The 18,056-nt window shown below is 33.7% G+C and overlaps 2 pseudogenes; both read left to right on the plus strand.

The window, feature by feature from the left end:
- LOC120168886 overlaps positions 1 to 18,056 on the plus strand; it is a 179,868-nt pseudogene that overhangs the window by 64,546 nt on the left and 97,266 nt on the right.
- Positions 8,662 to 9,847, plus strand: LOC120168890 (annotated as a pseudogene).

An 18,056-nucleotide genomic window follows, 5' to 3' on the forward strand; every position in this document is an offset into this window, starting at 1 on the left:
GAGAGGTATTATTGGACTGGTATGAAGAAAGACATATCTGACTTTGTGGCTAGGTGTTTGACTTGTCAGCAAGTTAAGGCAGAACATCAACATCCATCAGGTTTGTTACAGCCTATCAAGATTCCTGAATGGAAATGGGAGCGTATTACTATGGATTTTGTTACTGGCTTGCCTATGACTCCTTTGAAAAAAGATTCAGTTTGGGTGATTGTTGACAGACTTACAAAGTCAGCTCACTTCATTCCTGTGCGAGTAAATTATACTTTGGATAAGCTGGCAAGATTGTATATTTCAGAGATTGTCAGATTGCATGGTATTCCATGTTCTATTATTTCTGATCGAGATCCGAGATTTACTTCGAGATTTTGGAAGGCGTTACATACGGCTTTGGGAACAAGATTGGATTATAGTACATCCTTTCATCCACAAACTGATGGTCAATCTGAGAGAGCAATTCAGATTCTGGAGGATATGTTGCGGGGTTGCGTAATCGATTTTCATGGTAGTTGGGAGAACTTTTTGCCGTTGGCTGAATTTGCTTACAATAACAGTTATCAGACCAGTATTCGTATGGCACCCTATGAAGCACTCTATGGGCGTAAATGTCGCACTCCGATCTGTTGGACTGAGTTGCGTGATAGGAAAATGTTGGGACCTGAGTTAGTGCGAGAGACGGAGGACACAGTCAGATTAATCCGTGACCGTCTGAAAGAGGCATTTGATAGGCAGAAATCTTATGCAGATCAAAGAAGGAAGGATATACAGTTTGAAGTGGGAGATCGGGTCTTTTTGAAAGTTTCACCCTGGAAGAAAGTATTAAGATTCGGGCGTAAGGGTAAATTAAGTCCAAGATTTATTGGACCATTTCGTATCTTGAAGAGGGTAGGACCTGTTGCATATCAGCTTGAGTTGCCTTCTGAGTTAAGTTGTATTCATGATGTCTTTCATGTATCAATGTTGAGGAGATACCGTCCAGATCCAGGTCACATTATTCAGGTTGAAGAAGTAGAGCTGAGACCTGATTTGTCATATGAGGAGGAGCCCATTCAGATTTTAGAAAGAGATGAAAGAGTTCTTCGGAATAGGCGAATTCCAATGGTCAAAGTTCAGTGGAGTAATGGAGGACCCTCAGAAGCTACTTGGGAGACATTGGAGTCAATGGAGGCTCAGTTTCCTCAACTATTCTCATAAGGTAAATTTTGAGGACGAAATTTCTTGTAGAGGGGGAGAATTGTAACAACCCGGAATAAAATTTAGAGAAAAAAAAATTTAATTAAGTAATTTGGCAAAATTTGAGGATTAAATCGAAAGTTTTCAAAATTTTAGGCCATTTTAGAAGTTAAAGGAAATTCAGGGACCAAGCCCTGCATTACTCCTTTTAGTGTCGGCAGAAAATTTCATATAAACGTATGAATGGTTTTCTGTTTTCAAAACAGAAAACAATTGTGAAATTCTTACTCACGCACACAACTTCCAAACTCGATTCCGACGCCGTCCGAATTCCGATCGTTGTTTTGAAACCACCGTTGTGTTCATCATCGAGCGAGGAGCAAAACCTTCAAATTAATTGAAGCGAAACGCGGCCAAACGTCGGGAATTTCCAGTCAAAGTAGCGACGGTTTTGTTAGCTCTATCGCTGAGAAAATCTTAAATTCACCGCTGATCGTTGCTCTGTTTACGACACCTCCCGCACCATCGTGTTCCTTGTGCCGTTCCGAGTTCACCGGTGTCAATCTTGTCCGCCGTAGACGGCGGCGCGTGAGGAGGTGGTGCAGTCAAAGATTCGGCCGATTTGAAATCGAGCTCTCCGCCGTTCAAAAATTTGAACCGATCGTTGTAAGTATCTTGAAATCGCTCAAATAATTTTTAGAAATTTTTCCGGGATTTTTAGGGCCCCGGAGGACGCCTCACGCGCCACACGCGCCGCCGCAGGGCGAGTGGCTGCTGGAAACCGGTTTGACCGGTTTTTAACCGGTTTTGACCGGTTTTCAACCGGTTCTGACCGGTTTGACCGGTTTTAACCGGTTCGAACCGGTTTGACCGGTCTGAATCGGTTTGACCGGTCTGACCCGACCCGACCGTTGACCCGACCCGACCGTTGACCCGACCCGACCCGACCGTCGACCCGACCGTTGACCGTTGACCGTTGACCGTTGACCGTTGACCGTTGACTTTCTTTGACCAAAACTTAAAATGGCTTTGACCGAGCATTAAACGACCGTTAATCTTTTCCGAGTATACCTATCCTGATAGTTTTCGACGTGCCGAATCCGTTTCCGTGGTCCGTTTTGTCAAATTCGAATCCGAAGGTCTCCAAATCTACGGTTAAAGTGGTTGACTTTGACTTTGACCAAGAATCTGAATTTTCAAAAAGTCATACTTTATATTTTTCGACGTCCTGATTCCGATTCCGCAATCCGTTTGGCCAAATTCAGACTCGAAATACCCCAAAATGATAGTCAAACCCGAAAAATGCTTATATACTTAAGAATTCTAGCTTTGAACAATTAAGTAAGATTTGGGGCTGATTAATTATTATTGTTTGAAGGTACAAGAGACTCTCCGGATCGTTCGATAGCTCGACCCAACTCTTCTAGATCAGTTAAACCACGTATACCAGTATTCACTCGTAAGACTCGTAAATTTTATGATTTTAGAGATTTATTTATGTTACCCATTAGTAATATAGTGATATTATAAATTAGGTTCGAAAACTGTAGCAGAGCGTGGTGAAACCAGCAATCAGTAGATCCACGATTTGAACTATTATCGAGGTGTGTTTCCTATTTATTACTGAACTGTTTTATTTGTTTTAATATGTGGTACACTGAATTCTTTGGTTTCCGATTTGTTGATGCACCGATTTAATGTGATGATTTATGGATTATGACTGTTATCTGATATTTGTTTTTGAAATGGTATATGATTACCATGTTTATGGATTTATGGAATTTATAACACGGTGCAATTAAATTTTTGGAATACGAATTTATAAAGTACAGCTCTGATCAAGCTGGAAAATTTTACGGACCTAATGTGACTCTTAGGTAGGCTCTGCGGCCCTGCGGCCCTAAGATGTGTTCTTAGGTAGGCCCCACGGCCCCGAAATCTATCTTGGGTAGGCTCTCAGGCCCTAAGATGTTCCCTTAGGGTAACGTTTTGTAAAGAGATTTACTGCAGTATAATTTTATGGGACTTAATGGACTATGATTTTGTTTAGTGTACCTATTGAATTTTTATGGTAATGTTGGGACACACTGAGCCTAGCTCACTTTTCGAAAATGTTTTTCCCCCTTTCAGATACTGTTGGTTAGATACCTTGGATTGAGCACTTGGAGGATCAACATATCTCTTGAAGTATATTTGATTGTAATGTTTTTACCTTGCAAGTTGTCTTTATTTTGTTAACATGGACCTTAATTTAAAGTATGGGATTTTAATATGATGAAATTTTTACTATTACTATTCGGTTTATCGTGATTTGATTTTTAAGATATGTTTTAAATTAATTTATTACTTATTGGTATTATATTTACAAGTTAGGTTTTGATAGTATGATTTATTATAATTTCATGTCATTTATAATGTGATTTTACATTGTTTGAATAACGGTTTCGGAAAAATGTCTTAAAGAATCATAATGTGATCCACTAGACTTAGTCGAAACGCATAGGTCGGGTTTAGGGGGTTACATGGCAAATTATTTCCACTGTAAAATAAAGCTATTATACCTATAGTATTCACAATCACAGCTATAAGTTCATTTTAAATACCATGAATTAGACTTGGTATTATTGATGTTGGATATTATTGTTATTTTAATGTCATAAACCCTTTAATTATATATTTTGACACTATTATTATTATTATTACAATGTTATGTACTATTACTGTTTTAATTTGATGTACTATTAATTAAACCTTCTTAGGATTTATAAACTTTTATAATATATTTTTAATCAATTATTAATATTATATAAAATAAACCTACATAAAATAAACCTAAAATAATGTATTTATAACACAATTCACATAAGTTATTAATATTATCTAAAATACAAATTTTTATAAAATATAATTATATATTAAAAAAATGAATCTTTAAAAATAATAAAGAATAAAACATATCGAATATGTATGCTTCTTTATTAAAACAGATTTTGAAAACTGTTTTCAAAAAAATTAACCAAACAGTGTAAAACATTTTACAATGTACCATCCAAACACTGGAAAATGTTTTCTGGAAAATGATTTACATTTCTGTAAAACATTTTCCAGATTTCATTTTCCGGAAAACGTTTTCAGTAAAACAAACGGACCCTTATATTGCTTGTAAAATCCAACTGTCGAGGTTAAACTTGATTTAAACATCTCCAAACTTTTGATGGTATAAACATGGCATCTTTCCCCTCATATAAATTAGTGGTAATCTTCCCAGGGATTTCTTCATCCCTAGTTGAATGAATTGAAAGTTTGAACCCACTCTGTTGTTCTACTTTCAGATGGGACAGTGGCATGCTGCAAAAAATATGAAGGTCAAGTGAGAGAGATTACATTCAGATCCATTAGTAACAATCCTATGTGCCCCCCAGACAGTGCCATGACTGAGGATCAACATTTTTGTTTTATCATCAGATAAGAAAAAGCTTGTATGACCTCTTTTTTTCGTCTGTTTAATAATTTATTATTTAATAAACTTAAGGTTGTCTTACTTCTTTAATGAAAAAAACTTCAATGTTTGTGATACATATGTTTGATTGATTCTATGTTTAGTGAAAAAAAACATCATTTGCATCTTTATTGTAGATTCTATGTTTGGTTGATTTAATTGAATTTACTCAATTTCTTTCTTCTCGTAGGTTTTTGAACTGTACATCAGACACATGATGTTCCGTTTGGCACCTACTTTGAAGTAAGTATTAGTTGGGTATCTTTATTCTTGATTTGGAATATAGTTTTATACCCCACATTTTTGTTTTGTGCAAGGTCCCTGCAGTGTCTCTGTTGCCTGTGCAAGCAATATTCCCCTTCTTTCTTATTATTTTCCGGTCTGATTTGGTTCCTCACTCCAATGAATAAATAATTCAAACTCTGATCCCAAAATAAACAAATAAATAAAAGATAACCACGGATTGTTACTTACAACAAAATCATCCTCTATTTGTGTCGTATTCTTTGAGGAAAATAAACTGAACTTTGATCCATAGAAACATAATAAATAAACCCTTTTAGTGAAAGCATTGCTACTATTGGATGCAAATTTTTTATATACTACAAAATAGGAAGTGTGTCTGCAACTAATTACACATGATTAATATTTAATCTGCTCCATAATGCACGGCCAAAAACTTATCATAACCGAAGTCCAATCAAGTGGGGAATTGTGAGACTCATTATTGCAAAAGGAACTGTCCTTTTGACACACCAGTTCACTTGTTGGCTTTTCATGTGTTTGTTCATAAACTTTCTTGCATATCATCCTCGCTGCTATTGATCATGCATTTATCTTCACCTAAGTCCAATCAAGTGGGAAGTTGCTGTTCAAACTGTCGGAGTAGGAAAAATCCCTTTGGAACTGACACATTAATTTACTTGCTTCCAAAAAGAAAAGTTCACTCGCTGGCTTCGCATGAAATTGCTTGTAAACTTTCTTCACTCTTACTGGTATTGATCATAACCTATAACCACCATCTTCTAGCCTTTCCTGTTAAGTCCCCATCGGATATAAAATGGGGAGTTAAAGGTGAGCCAAAGGAAAATTTTATAGTGTCAGATATTTAAAATGAGTGACCATACCTGTCAGTTACAAACGATATCAGCTAACTCAGGTAATCAATTTCCTTCGATTTTATTGTATAATTTCTTATCTCTCTCTCATTTTTTGGTAATTTTCTATATGAAAATGTTAGTCATATGTATAGGTACCAGGGTTTTTCTTTGCCAAGGTATAGATTTGTAATGTAACTTAAAAAGGTTTCCAGGGAAGTGTAAGTAGCAGAGAATGGTTATTGTAATGCATTTTCTCAATGCAATAGGCAAATGGCAACGTTAATGTTAATATCCCTTAAACGTTGCTACTTCTTTTAACCCTTTGATATTTGAAATATATGAATACTTTTATAAAATGAATATTTTGGAATAAAATTAATGTAAAATTACTGAGACAAATATATGTAGGGATGAAGCTATGCATCGTACGGGGCATTACTCTCAATTTGTTATTATTGAAAAATATATATGAATAGATTTATTTAGATTTTTTAATTTTAATTTATTTAGATTTTTCTTATTTTTTTATTTTTAGCTATTTTATGTCTCTCTTGAATTAATATTATAACTCCGTCTTTAAATATATGTATTATTAAGATATCTGGTAAAAGATGTGTATAAGAATGTTGACATGTGTCCCTAATATATTTGTAACATTGAACAGGATTTTTATATATGAATGAGTTTATGATGTGATCATTGTAAGATTCACGAGATTTATGTCCACTATTTTAAAACTCGTTGAATATATATATGTAAATGTTATTAAAATTCATTGAATATATATAAGAAGTAACAACGGTAGAACCACGTTTATGAGGATGAAATCATGATTTTAATTTAAGGAGACAAAGTATAAATACTCATAAAATATGAGGAGATAATATATAATTAAATATAGAAGATGAGAACGATAAGATTAAATAAATAGCTTTATTTTAATATATACTAATATAATTTTAATAAAAAAATAGAAGTGACAGTGGCATAATTTCATCCGTGAATGTCATATTCAGGGTAATTGCACATTTTGAAATTCAAAATTTTTAATTATTTATTTATTTTATAAATTATATATATCTTAAAATTTAATTTATATCTATCTTGAACAATTTTTTAATATCTGAGTATTTACTCAAAAAAATATGTTTAGTGATTGTCCTCCCGATTTTAAAGCGTTACGTTGACTAATCCAGACTGACTCACGTTGCACACTTGATTTTAATGTGTGAGTCTCACAGTAGGGATTTTCTGCATACACAATAACTTAAACTCGAGATCTTGCTTAAACGAAATCAAGTTGCTTACCACTTGAATCAATTTCTTTTTGTACTCTAAAAAATATCTTTAAATTCATCACTAACAGAGGACCCTTAAGTTAATTATGACTAAATTAGAGCAAACATATTTGACTGATCATGAGTTTTCAACTCACTAGAACCATTCTACTATTCACTAAAGTTTTTTACCTCTCTTTTTGATACAATTAGAATTACATTTAGAATTTGTTAAAGAAAATTGTGGCCGAATTAACAAAATTCTGTTGGGAACATGCACCATGTGTGGTAGTACAACGGAGTCAGAAAACTTTGACCTATTAGAATTAACAAAAAGTCCAAACTATGCATTAACATCATTGTTGTACTTTGACTTTCACACCCTACTTCACTTACAAACCTTCTCAAAATTATCACCGACTACTTGAATTAGAGTTTTCAAAGTATTAAAATTTTTGAGTTTTTTTAATTAAAAAATATAATTTTAAGTTTTTATTTTATTTTAAATAAAAATTTAAAAATATTAAAAAAGTGAAAAATATTAGTAATGAAATTTTTAACGACTAGGAGGAATGAGACACCTAAATAATAACACCTGGCATTTAAATTGATTCAAAAAAGTATGAATTTAGGGGTGAAGATGAACCGACGACGATGAAGATTAAAATGGGCGACGCATGTTGACATGACAACCGACGACAATGACTGGTGATGAAAACTGACGATGGGCGACGACGACGATGAGTGGCGAGTAGAGACGTTAACTTTGATTGAATTTAGGGGTTAGTTCAAATTTTATTTAGAGTTTAAGAGTTAGATTAGTATTTTATGTAAAGTTTAAGGTCAAATTAATATTTTGTCTAAATTCAGAGGTCAAATTAAAATTTAACCATTTTGTTGGTTGACCAAAACTAAAAACTTTTTAAACTGGTGACAAAAACTAACGGATAAAAAACGTAAGATATCACTTGTATAATTTACCCTTAATAAAATTTATAATAAAATTTGATATTTTAACTGTTTACGGAATGATATTGTGCCAACCCTACCTATGTTAAGCTCATGAATTTTAGAAGTTACCAAAGGCTCAGCCAGACCCGTCAATGTAGTGTCACCTATGATTATTTTCTTGTTACGAAAAAAACAATATTTTTTTTGAAATTTCGAGTTCGGGGCATGACGAGTTATATAATATATAGATTTGAGTTGGGATGAGACTATATTTTAGGTAAAAAAATCACTGATCCAACCCGACCTTGTATAAATTATTAATTTACTCATTTATATTTATAATATATTTAAAGTTTTAGAGGGTTTTTTTTATAATTTTAAATATATTATTTAATAGTAAAAAATGTAGTAAATTATTATAAAATAGATTATTTTAATTATTTTAAAATACTATTAATATTGTACAAACCCCGTCTATGATAAGCTAATGGGTTTTAAAAGGGCTCGACCTGGCCCATCAAAGTAGTGTAACCAATGATCAGTTTGTATTGTAGTTTTCTTGTTACAGAAAAACGTTTGACGTTACCTGTTATAAGTTGTCTGTCTTCGCTTTTTTTCATATTAGTTCCCATCGTCTTTCCCCAAACAAAATCAAGTATTGAAAAACACAAAGGAAATAGAGAAGATAAAGAGGGAAGATGCAAGGGTTGATCAAAACTAGAACCGAATTACCAGAGATGTTGGTGTTGGAGATTCTCTCAAAGCTTCCTGTTAAATCCTTGACCCGTTTCAGGTGCGTTTGTAAGCCCTGGTCTTCATCTTTTGAAACCCCTCATTTCATTACCAAACATCATCAGAACAACCTCAAAAACAATAACCTTAATCTCCTCCTCAAACGTTGTCATGGTGGCACCCCTGATGACATCCATTATTTCTCTCAACTATCGACCGAGAAAGACCAAAACTTTAGAGTAAAACACAATATTCACTTACCCTTTTTTGAGAATTTTGTGCATTGACCTTTCGTTCATGGCCCTTGTAATGGAATATTGTGTTTATCAGAACGAGGGAGTACTGGACAGAATGTTGCCCTTTGGAACCCATCTACCAGAGGGTTTAAAATCCTTCCTCAGTCAACAGTCCAGCGCCATCCTGGACTACTGGATTTCTCTAGTTTTAATTTCCTTGGTTTTGGGTATGATTCTCAAACCGATGACTTCAAATGTGTAAGGTTTGTTACTAATTACTTTGAAGAGAATCTAGATGAAGGGTTGATGGCAGATTGGACCAGACAAGTTGAGTTATATTCGCTTAAAAGCGATTCATGGAAGGAAATTTCATTTCCTGGGGTTTATGCTTTTGCTTCTATTTTGTTTAATAATTATGTCAATGGGTTTATTTATTGCGAGGCAGTTGCAGTTGATCACCATATTCTTTCGTTTGATATGGTTAATGAAAAGTTTTCAACTTCACCACTGCCTGAATTTGGTGGGAGTTTAGAACAATATTATTTGGAACTTTTGGACTTTAATGGATTGCTTAGTGCTCTTTTTTACCCAAGGGAAGTAACTGACAAGTCTTTTGATTTATGGGTTATGAATGGGTCATGGACTAAACAATTCAGTGTTGAATCTGTTGTTGGAGTTGAGAGGCCTTTGGGGTTTTGGAAAAATGGTGAGTTATTTCTCGAGAGCTCGGATCAAGAACTAGTTTTATTTGACCCGTCCATACAAGAGCTTAGAAATCTTGGTATTCACGCTTATCAGGAAACAATGCATATTACTGCTTATGTTGAGAGCTTGGTTCCATTGAATGGAAGATCAGAGCATGAGTAATGTAAAATACGATGGCCAGACGGAGGTGAAACAAATTGATGTTGAATACTAAGATGGATGGGGAGCTACAACAAAAGAGGTAAGATTTAATGGGATTTGGTCTCTTCCTATGCGCTTTATGTCAACTATATTGTCTAGTGATGTTCTCAAGTATTGTTGTTATTGTTTGAATTGTATATACATGCCCTAGATATTGACTTGTTTAGGTTTCTGTTTGCTTTTGGTTGTTTTAGTGGATGCACGAAATTACGTCCTACAGATTTTCTTAGGTTTTAACTATGATCTGCTGTTCTATTGACCTGCATATCATGATTGCAAGTGCATATATATGCCACACAAGGAGTGCTCTTCGAACTTGAATTTGCTTCTGAGAGCTCAACGTCCCCAATAGTTGAATGTAATTTGAAGTTGAACATAGGAACTATTATTATTATTATTATATGTACTTTAGATCCAATGAAACAGTGTCAATGGTTTGATCTTGTTTTGTGTGAAGCCATTGTTAAGGGTATTTGCAGGGGATGGGTTAGCACTACTTTCTTGAAATCGTTTCCTTCGTGGAATATGTCTGGAAATTATTGTCTTTTTTCTGGATATACATGATAATTCACATGAGCTTCTTTGTGTGATTATAAAGAGTTTGCTTGGTTTTGCATGTTTGTTTTTCCAATTTAAGAGTTGGAATTCAAGACCTTTTTGTGTGTGATGATTTTCATTCTTGACCTTAGTTATTTGTTTTAGAGGTAAATGGATTGCAGTCTTGCAGAGGTCTTGTTTTAGGTTGTTCGTGCTTGGATGTGAGTGTCAAATATGAGTATTTTGATAGTTTTTTCATATCGTTGGAGGGTCCTTATAGGATCATATTCTCGTACCTATATCCGAAATGTACGAACACAGGATACTGGATACCTGCAGAATTGAACAGCCCTTACAGGATACCTGTTGAGATTTTGGACAGATTGGTGCTCATTGGTTTGATAGTTTGGCTGAAACAAGATAAGCCTTGTATCATACATCACATGACTGCAGAATAAAAGAAGGTTGGCATGTTACTTAGATCTGTATTTCTCTAAAAATATTCATATCCGTCTCATTGCAGGTGCGTTAATTTATACTTCTTGTTGAATCTTTAATGGGAAAACATAAAACAAAGCTGAAAACTATTGTCTCGAAGCAAAATATATGTATTGAAAGAGCACTTGTAGAATCTCATGCAGTAGATTCCATTAGATTTGTTTTCCTTGGTTTTGGGTATGATTCTCAAACTGATGACTTCAAAGGTTTAAAATTTGTTACTAATTACTTTGAAGAGAATCTAGTTGAAGGGTTGATGGGGTTTTAAAGACTTTAATTCTTTTCACTTTCCCGTGAAATACTATTGAAGAGATGGAGCTTAGTCCACTGAAAAGAAATTACACCATTCTTCTGCAGTATTCATGCATTGTTCTTCCACTCTCATTGTTTATCTCCTCATATGTTTCCGAATTCCATCTCGAATGTAGAACAACATACAATATTGTACCCGTAATACACGTGCAATGTCTTAATGTTATGTTATATTGAATTTATAGCATAACACTGGATTGTCTGGCTGTGTTAGCAGCTCCAGCAATTGAGTGAGTTCAACCGGCTGAAATCCGGCACTATGAAGCCATATACAAGGGACTGAAATAAAATACAGAATAAATAACATGTTCGAAATACAAAGATTAAAGCTTCATTTAGTGACTAAAATGGAAGATTGCAAATGTGGAGACCCTTCCCGCATGAATAACCCATGCTCTAAAAGTATGGTCTCTACCTCTTATGACGGCGCCGTTTGGTTTCTTAAATGTAAGCCAAACTCATGCCCTAAATGGCTAAGAAACACTTTGCATCTCTTTCATCTTTTTCCTAAAAGCAGAAATCCCATGCTCTCTCCATCTCATCTTCTCTTCCATCGAGAAGAAGCCGGCCACCGCGACGACCGCCGTAAATCGACGCCATTAGTGGAAAACTTCCCTAAAACGACTCCTTTTGAAACCCAAATCTCACCGAGCCTCTCTTTGAACCAAAAAAGTCAAAGATTCAAAGCCTAAAACAAATTTTCAAAGACCCCAAACCCTAAAAACACCCCCTTTTGGAGACCCCTAAACTACCCACACCAGCCTCAAGATCCTAAAAGTTAGGTTTTACCCTCGGGAACAGCGAAGAAGTGAAGGCAACCCTCCCTCAAAGGTATCGTTTTTGGGTTTTCTTCTCCTTTTTTGTGGTTTTGTATTTGGTTCAAAAATAGTGTTTCTCCTGTCGATTTTTCTCCCTTGTCCGAAGATAGTGTTTGGGTTGCATTTCTCTTTTTGTTTTTTCTTGCTCTCCAAAATTCATCCCTTCTTCGAATCTTCTTCTTTTCCACATTTGATGGGTCTTCACGCGTGGGTCTGGCTGATGGGTTGAATATGTTTGGGTTTAGATTTGTAAATGGGTTTGTAGTTTTGTAATATTTGGTTCTTGTAAATGTACTTTAATTTGATCCAATGGTTTAAAAATGCGTGATTAATCACAGCTGCTGCCAAACTGCATAACATGGGATAATTAAATCTTATATTTTATTAAATTACATTTGATGTTTGGATTTTAAGGGCTGTAAATTATTGATGCCCAACTTCCGAACTGAAACCATGTGTGTGCCACCACTACAAAACAGACTGAATAAACTGAAACACACGTGTATCCCACTTAAAACAAACTGAAACAGAAACACAACATTTTCAATATAACAGACTGAAATAGAAACTGAAACAGAAACAAGTTTGATGCTACATTTGCAATATAAAAAGGACTAACTATTGTCAATATTATACACATAATGAATGTTGATTGTGAGAGTATTGATTGTAACAATGTTGTTGAATTATAAGTTGGTGATTGTTTTGGTGATTTGTTCCTTAGTTCTAGTTACAGCTCAACCCCCCATACATTTTTATAAACTCAGTCTCCAATGGCCTCTTGCTGTGTGTAATTCCGGCAGAATGGCTTGTGGTACTCCCATCCCGATTGTCTTAACCATCCACGGTATATGGCCTCAAGATGCCAACGACGTTCCGATTCCCCCTTGCAACGCAGCCACTAATCCCTGTTACTCCAAGGCACCCATTACTGACAGACTAGTTCTTCTGGTAAGCATCTCATCAACTTTTTAATTTACTTTTTTATTTGTATTTAAATTTATATATATGATCTAACGTATATTTCTCTAATTTAGACTACTGCATTTACTCCAATTGAAAGCAACTTAATATCATTATGGCCGGACTTGAAGAACCCTACTCAACCGGGTACTGGCTTTTGGGAGAGTGAATGGTTAAAGCATGGAACATGTTCTGATTACCCTAATAATCCTCTTGATTACTTCAAATCTGCCTTAACGCTTAGACAAGGCTTAACAAATCCAGATGAGCATGTTTCCTTTGTACTTGCTTTTATATCTTCTGTTATTGAGTTTATGTATAAGATGGCTGAAAAGTTGGAATGATGTAATATCTATGGGTTTCACTATCATATTATTATTATTATTATATACAACAATTTTTAAGATTAAATAGTTGATAATTCATCTTCCTAACACAATTTCTAACTTTTTCAGTAAAAAAAAGTAACTTTTAGCAGTTGTGATACTAAAAAAAGTAACATCCTATAGTCGTATGACCATTTGTGTACTTTACCTTATTTTTGAATGATATACTATATAATTATATATTTAGTAATTTGAATATTGTTACCATTGTTTTTAGATGCATTATAGGTGTTGTGTTTGTAATGTGAGGGTATTCATATCTTTGTTAGAGTAGTTTCAAAATCCAGGTTGGCGGTTTTTTTGGGAAGTAAGCCCCTGTCCTTTGTCTGAAACCACCTTCCTCCCATGCTTCTCTTTTCCCTACAACTCGCTTTACTATCAATTCTTCTTATGCTGTGTGGACCGACTCTCCACACGTAGCAGGCGCACATAAGAGCGTGACGTTCAAAACCCATCATGAGAAAAGTGGGGAGAGGTGGGTGTCAGTTTGACCGTGCGACAAAAATTCTACGAGGATTTAATCTTAAAGATGAGGGTTAAGGTGGGACCCACACACTTTCATTTTTTGTCTCTCTCTATAAATAGGTTTATATTATAAAGTATATTTTTTTAATCTAAATATATAAAGTATTTTCTTTTATCACAAGAAATACTTAAAATTATTATTATTTTGATTAAAATGGATATATTTAAAAAAATGTACACAATTAGTTTTTGAATTTTATTTTATTTATTAAGCTAAAGGTGATTACAGAGTAACATATATTTTTAGTACTATTAACCATTTGACAATAAAATAAATGCTCAATTACCCTTGCAGTAGTTAGTGCTCAAACCCGTAACTTCTAGAAATAATAACGATTCTTTTAACCACTCATGTACGATGGTTTGTACCATGAATTTTATCTTAAATTAAATAAAATGTAAAACTTTATTGCGAAAAATACATAATGATCCTCTAAATATATGGTTTTGTTTTATTCAGTCTCTGACTATTGCAAGTTACAAAATGGTCCCTCAACTATAGAGTGTTGTTTTGTTGAGTTCATCGACTATTAGAAGTTACAAAATGATCTCATGTCTATTCATATGTTCCAAACTCATTATTTTTTGTTAAAAGTTTGATGATAATCTGAACTGGATGTTAATATGTTGACTGAGATATGATATTCGTTTGAGATTTTGGAATTAGCTTTTATTATACCATAGTCAGCGAGTTAATGTCCAACTTAGACTGACTTCAATTTTTAACAAAAAAAGACGAGTTTAAAATATATGAATAGTCAAGTGATCATTTTATAACTTTTAATAGTTGAATGAATCAATAAAACAATATCTCGTAATCAAATAATCATGAGACTCAATAAAATAGAGTTATAGTCAAAAAATCATTTATATACCTTATTCAATTTGATTTAGGATAAGCTATGGGTTTAGAGAAGTAGAGGGCTCGGCCTGGCCCGTCAGTGCAGTCCAAGAGCATTTAATTGTTAATCTTTGCACATTGTCGTTGCCCCTTTTCTTCTCGTCATGCAAAATAGAAAATAAGAAAAATTCTCGTTAATCACTTTCATTGGATTTATTAGTTCCCCAAATACAATCATCAATAAACACAGATAGAGAGAATGCAAGGGCGTTGCAGAACTAGAATCGAGGTACCATAAATGGTGGTTTTGGACATTCTCTCAAATATTCCTGTTAAATCCTTGATGCGTTTCAGGTGCGTCTGCAAGCCTTGGTCTTCATCTTTTCGAACCCATCATTTCATTTCCCACCAAAACAACCTCAGAAAAAACAACCTTAATATCCTCCTCAAACGTTGTCAGTTTCAAACCCAAGTCACCCATTATTTCTCTCAACTTTCCATTGAGAAAGGCCTAAACTTTACAATAAAACACAACATTCACTTACCCTTTTTCGAGCATTGCATGTTTGGTCCTGCAGTTTCTGGACCTTGTAATGGATTGGTGTGTTTACGAAGGGATGATAAGGTTTCCCTTTGGATTCCATCAATTAGAGAGTTCAAAATTCTTCCTCAATCCTCGGTCTCTCGCCCTCCTTTAGCAGATTTCACTAGTTTTGATTGCCTTGGTTTTGGGTTTGATTCTTAAATTAATGACTATAAAGTTGTGAGATTTGTTACTAATTATTTTGAACACAAGGAAGATGTAAGCAGAATTTCTGATTGGAATCACCAGGTTAAGTTGTATTCCCTTAAAAGTGATTCATGGAAGGAAATTTCAGCTCCTGATGTTTATCCTTATGATGGTCCTCCTGAGTTCAATATTTATATAAATGGGTTTTATTATTGGCAGGCAAGTGGGAATTTTGATTACCTTCTCCTTTCATTTGACATGGTTAATGAAAAGTTTTCAACTTTACCATTGCCTGAATTTGGTAGGTTTTTTATTGGTTAAGTTTTGGAGTTTAAGGGATTGCTTGGTGTTATTGTTTATCAGTTGCTAGGTATCGACAAGTCTTTTGATTTATGGGTTATGAATGGATCATGGACTAAACAATTCATTATTGAATCTGTTTCAGGAGTTAAGAGACCATTGAGGTATTGGAAAAATGGTGAATTGTTTCTTGAGACCCCGGATCATGAACTAGAGTTGCTCGACCCTCGAAATGAGAGCTTAAACATCTTGGCATCCATAATAATTTGACCATTTACATTATTGTTTATGTTGAGAACTTGGTTTCAGTCAATGGAAGAACAGAGCATGAGGAACATATAATAGGTCGGCCAGCTGAAGACGCATCAACTTGATACTGAACACGAACATTGATGGGGAGCTACAATAAAAAGGGGTAAGATTCAATGGGATTTTCTCTCTTTATGTGCAGTGTATGCCGACTATATTGTCTTATGAGGTTTTCCAATAATGCTACTATTGTTGGCTCTCCATATATGTCTTCTATTGATTTGTAAATACAGAGAAACATGGTTGAATCATGTTTGTTTTTGGTTGTTTTAATGAATTTGTGAGGTTTCTTCCTGTGGAATCGATTAGTTTTAACTCTTGTTTCATGATCTAACAACATGCACATCATGATGTGTAGGTGTGCATATACATGTTGCGCATGGAGTGCTTTTGCTACTTGAATTATGCATTAGAGATCTCAATGTCTCCAGTAGTTTGAATGTAATTTGAAGTTGAATATGGGAGCTATTATTATTATCGTTGTTATTATGATCATGTCTTGTCTTGTAAAAACGAAACTCAAACTACCGGCAACTGCTGCTTGTCTATGTTTTTCCTGCCTCTTTCTTCAACCAACTGCTTACATGTTGGCATTGTGTTATATAAATGCAAGTTGGTTTCTCACTTCAACTATGGTTGCTGATAGTTTGGATTGTAGTTGTATTATGCCGCTCTTAACCGAACCAAATCGTTATCGAGGGTATTAACAGAGGTAATTGGGTTAGATATACATTATTCTTGAAGTGATTTCAATTTGTTTTGTGGAATGTTTCTGGAGATTGTTTCTTCTTCTGCACTAGAGTTATATATAATAATTCCTTGTTCCTTTGTGTGTTCTTATACAGAGTTAGTAATGCATTTACAGTAATATAAAAGTAATTTTTATTTTAGATTTAATTTTATTCGATTCGGTCACCGTGTTTTCGTGCATTTTGAATCTGCATAAAATAGAATCTTATGATCCTGCAGATGCAGATAAGAACTGGAACAATGCAAATGGTCATACTCTTTACTATTCTAGCATCCATGTAGGTATAGTAAAAAATTATGATTTGTTTTAAAAATTTGTTCGAATTATTTCTTATAAATATTGAAAAATATATCAAGATAAAAATTTAGTTACAATTGAGAGGCCAAATGAGATGTTTCTCATTAATTTAACATCCCGTGTCATACCTTTGACTGCAATTAACAACGATGTAGTGATCATTTTGTAATTGAATCAAAAGTTTAATGACTATTTTATAATTTTTGAAAGCTTAGTAGTAAAAATATTATTTTAACATATTTTATTTATTATTTATACATTATATCTATCAGAAAATGCATATTTTTTTAAAGAAAAGGTAAATGATATTTTGATCCTTAAAGTTGTATTTTATTATCACTTTGGTACTTAGTTTTTATTTAACACTAAACATTTCAATCTTGGTACAAATTACTCAATCTATTTTTATGTTACCAAAAAATCAAAAACAAAACAAAAAAATGACGACACTCTTAGACCATAATATGATGCACATAATACATATTAAATTTATAAACCTTCAATAAAATTATAAAATCCCAAAATTTCCTTAAATTTTTCTTTAAAAAAAACTTTATACTAATATGAGATATGTGTTCATATTATTTTTTTTAACAAATTTAACATTTAATTCAATAGTATAATTGCATTCAACCTGTTTTAAATCAAGTCAATACATTTCTATATATAATTGATAGTTTATTAAGCCAATAATTATTCATTTTTAATAATGTAAATCTAAGATTAAATTAGTTTTTTTTTGCAAGAACATTGTGATTTGTCCTTCCACATCTTTAACAAGCTCCTATTGTCATTTTCTTGTTAAACAAATAAACAAAAACGTGTGATTTGTCGTCTTCCTTGTTTTCTTTCATTTAAGTCTTGATTTATCTTCTCCAAGATAAAATCTTTGAACAAAAAAAAAAAAAAAAAGAGGAA

The sequence above is a fragment of the Hibiscus syriacus genome, unplaced genomic scaffold (assembly GCF_006381635.1).
Source record: "Hibiscus syriacus cultivar Baekdansim isolate YM2019G1 unplaced genomic scaffold, ASM638163v2 tig00111741_pilon, whole genome shotgun sequence".
Classification (NCBI taxonomy): domain Eukaryota; kingdom Viridiplantae; phylum Streptophyta; class Magnoliopsida; order Malvales; family Malvaceae; genus Hibiscus; species Hibiscus syriacus.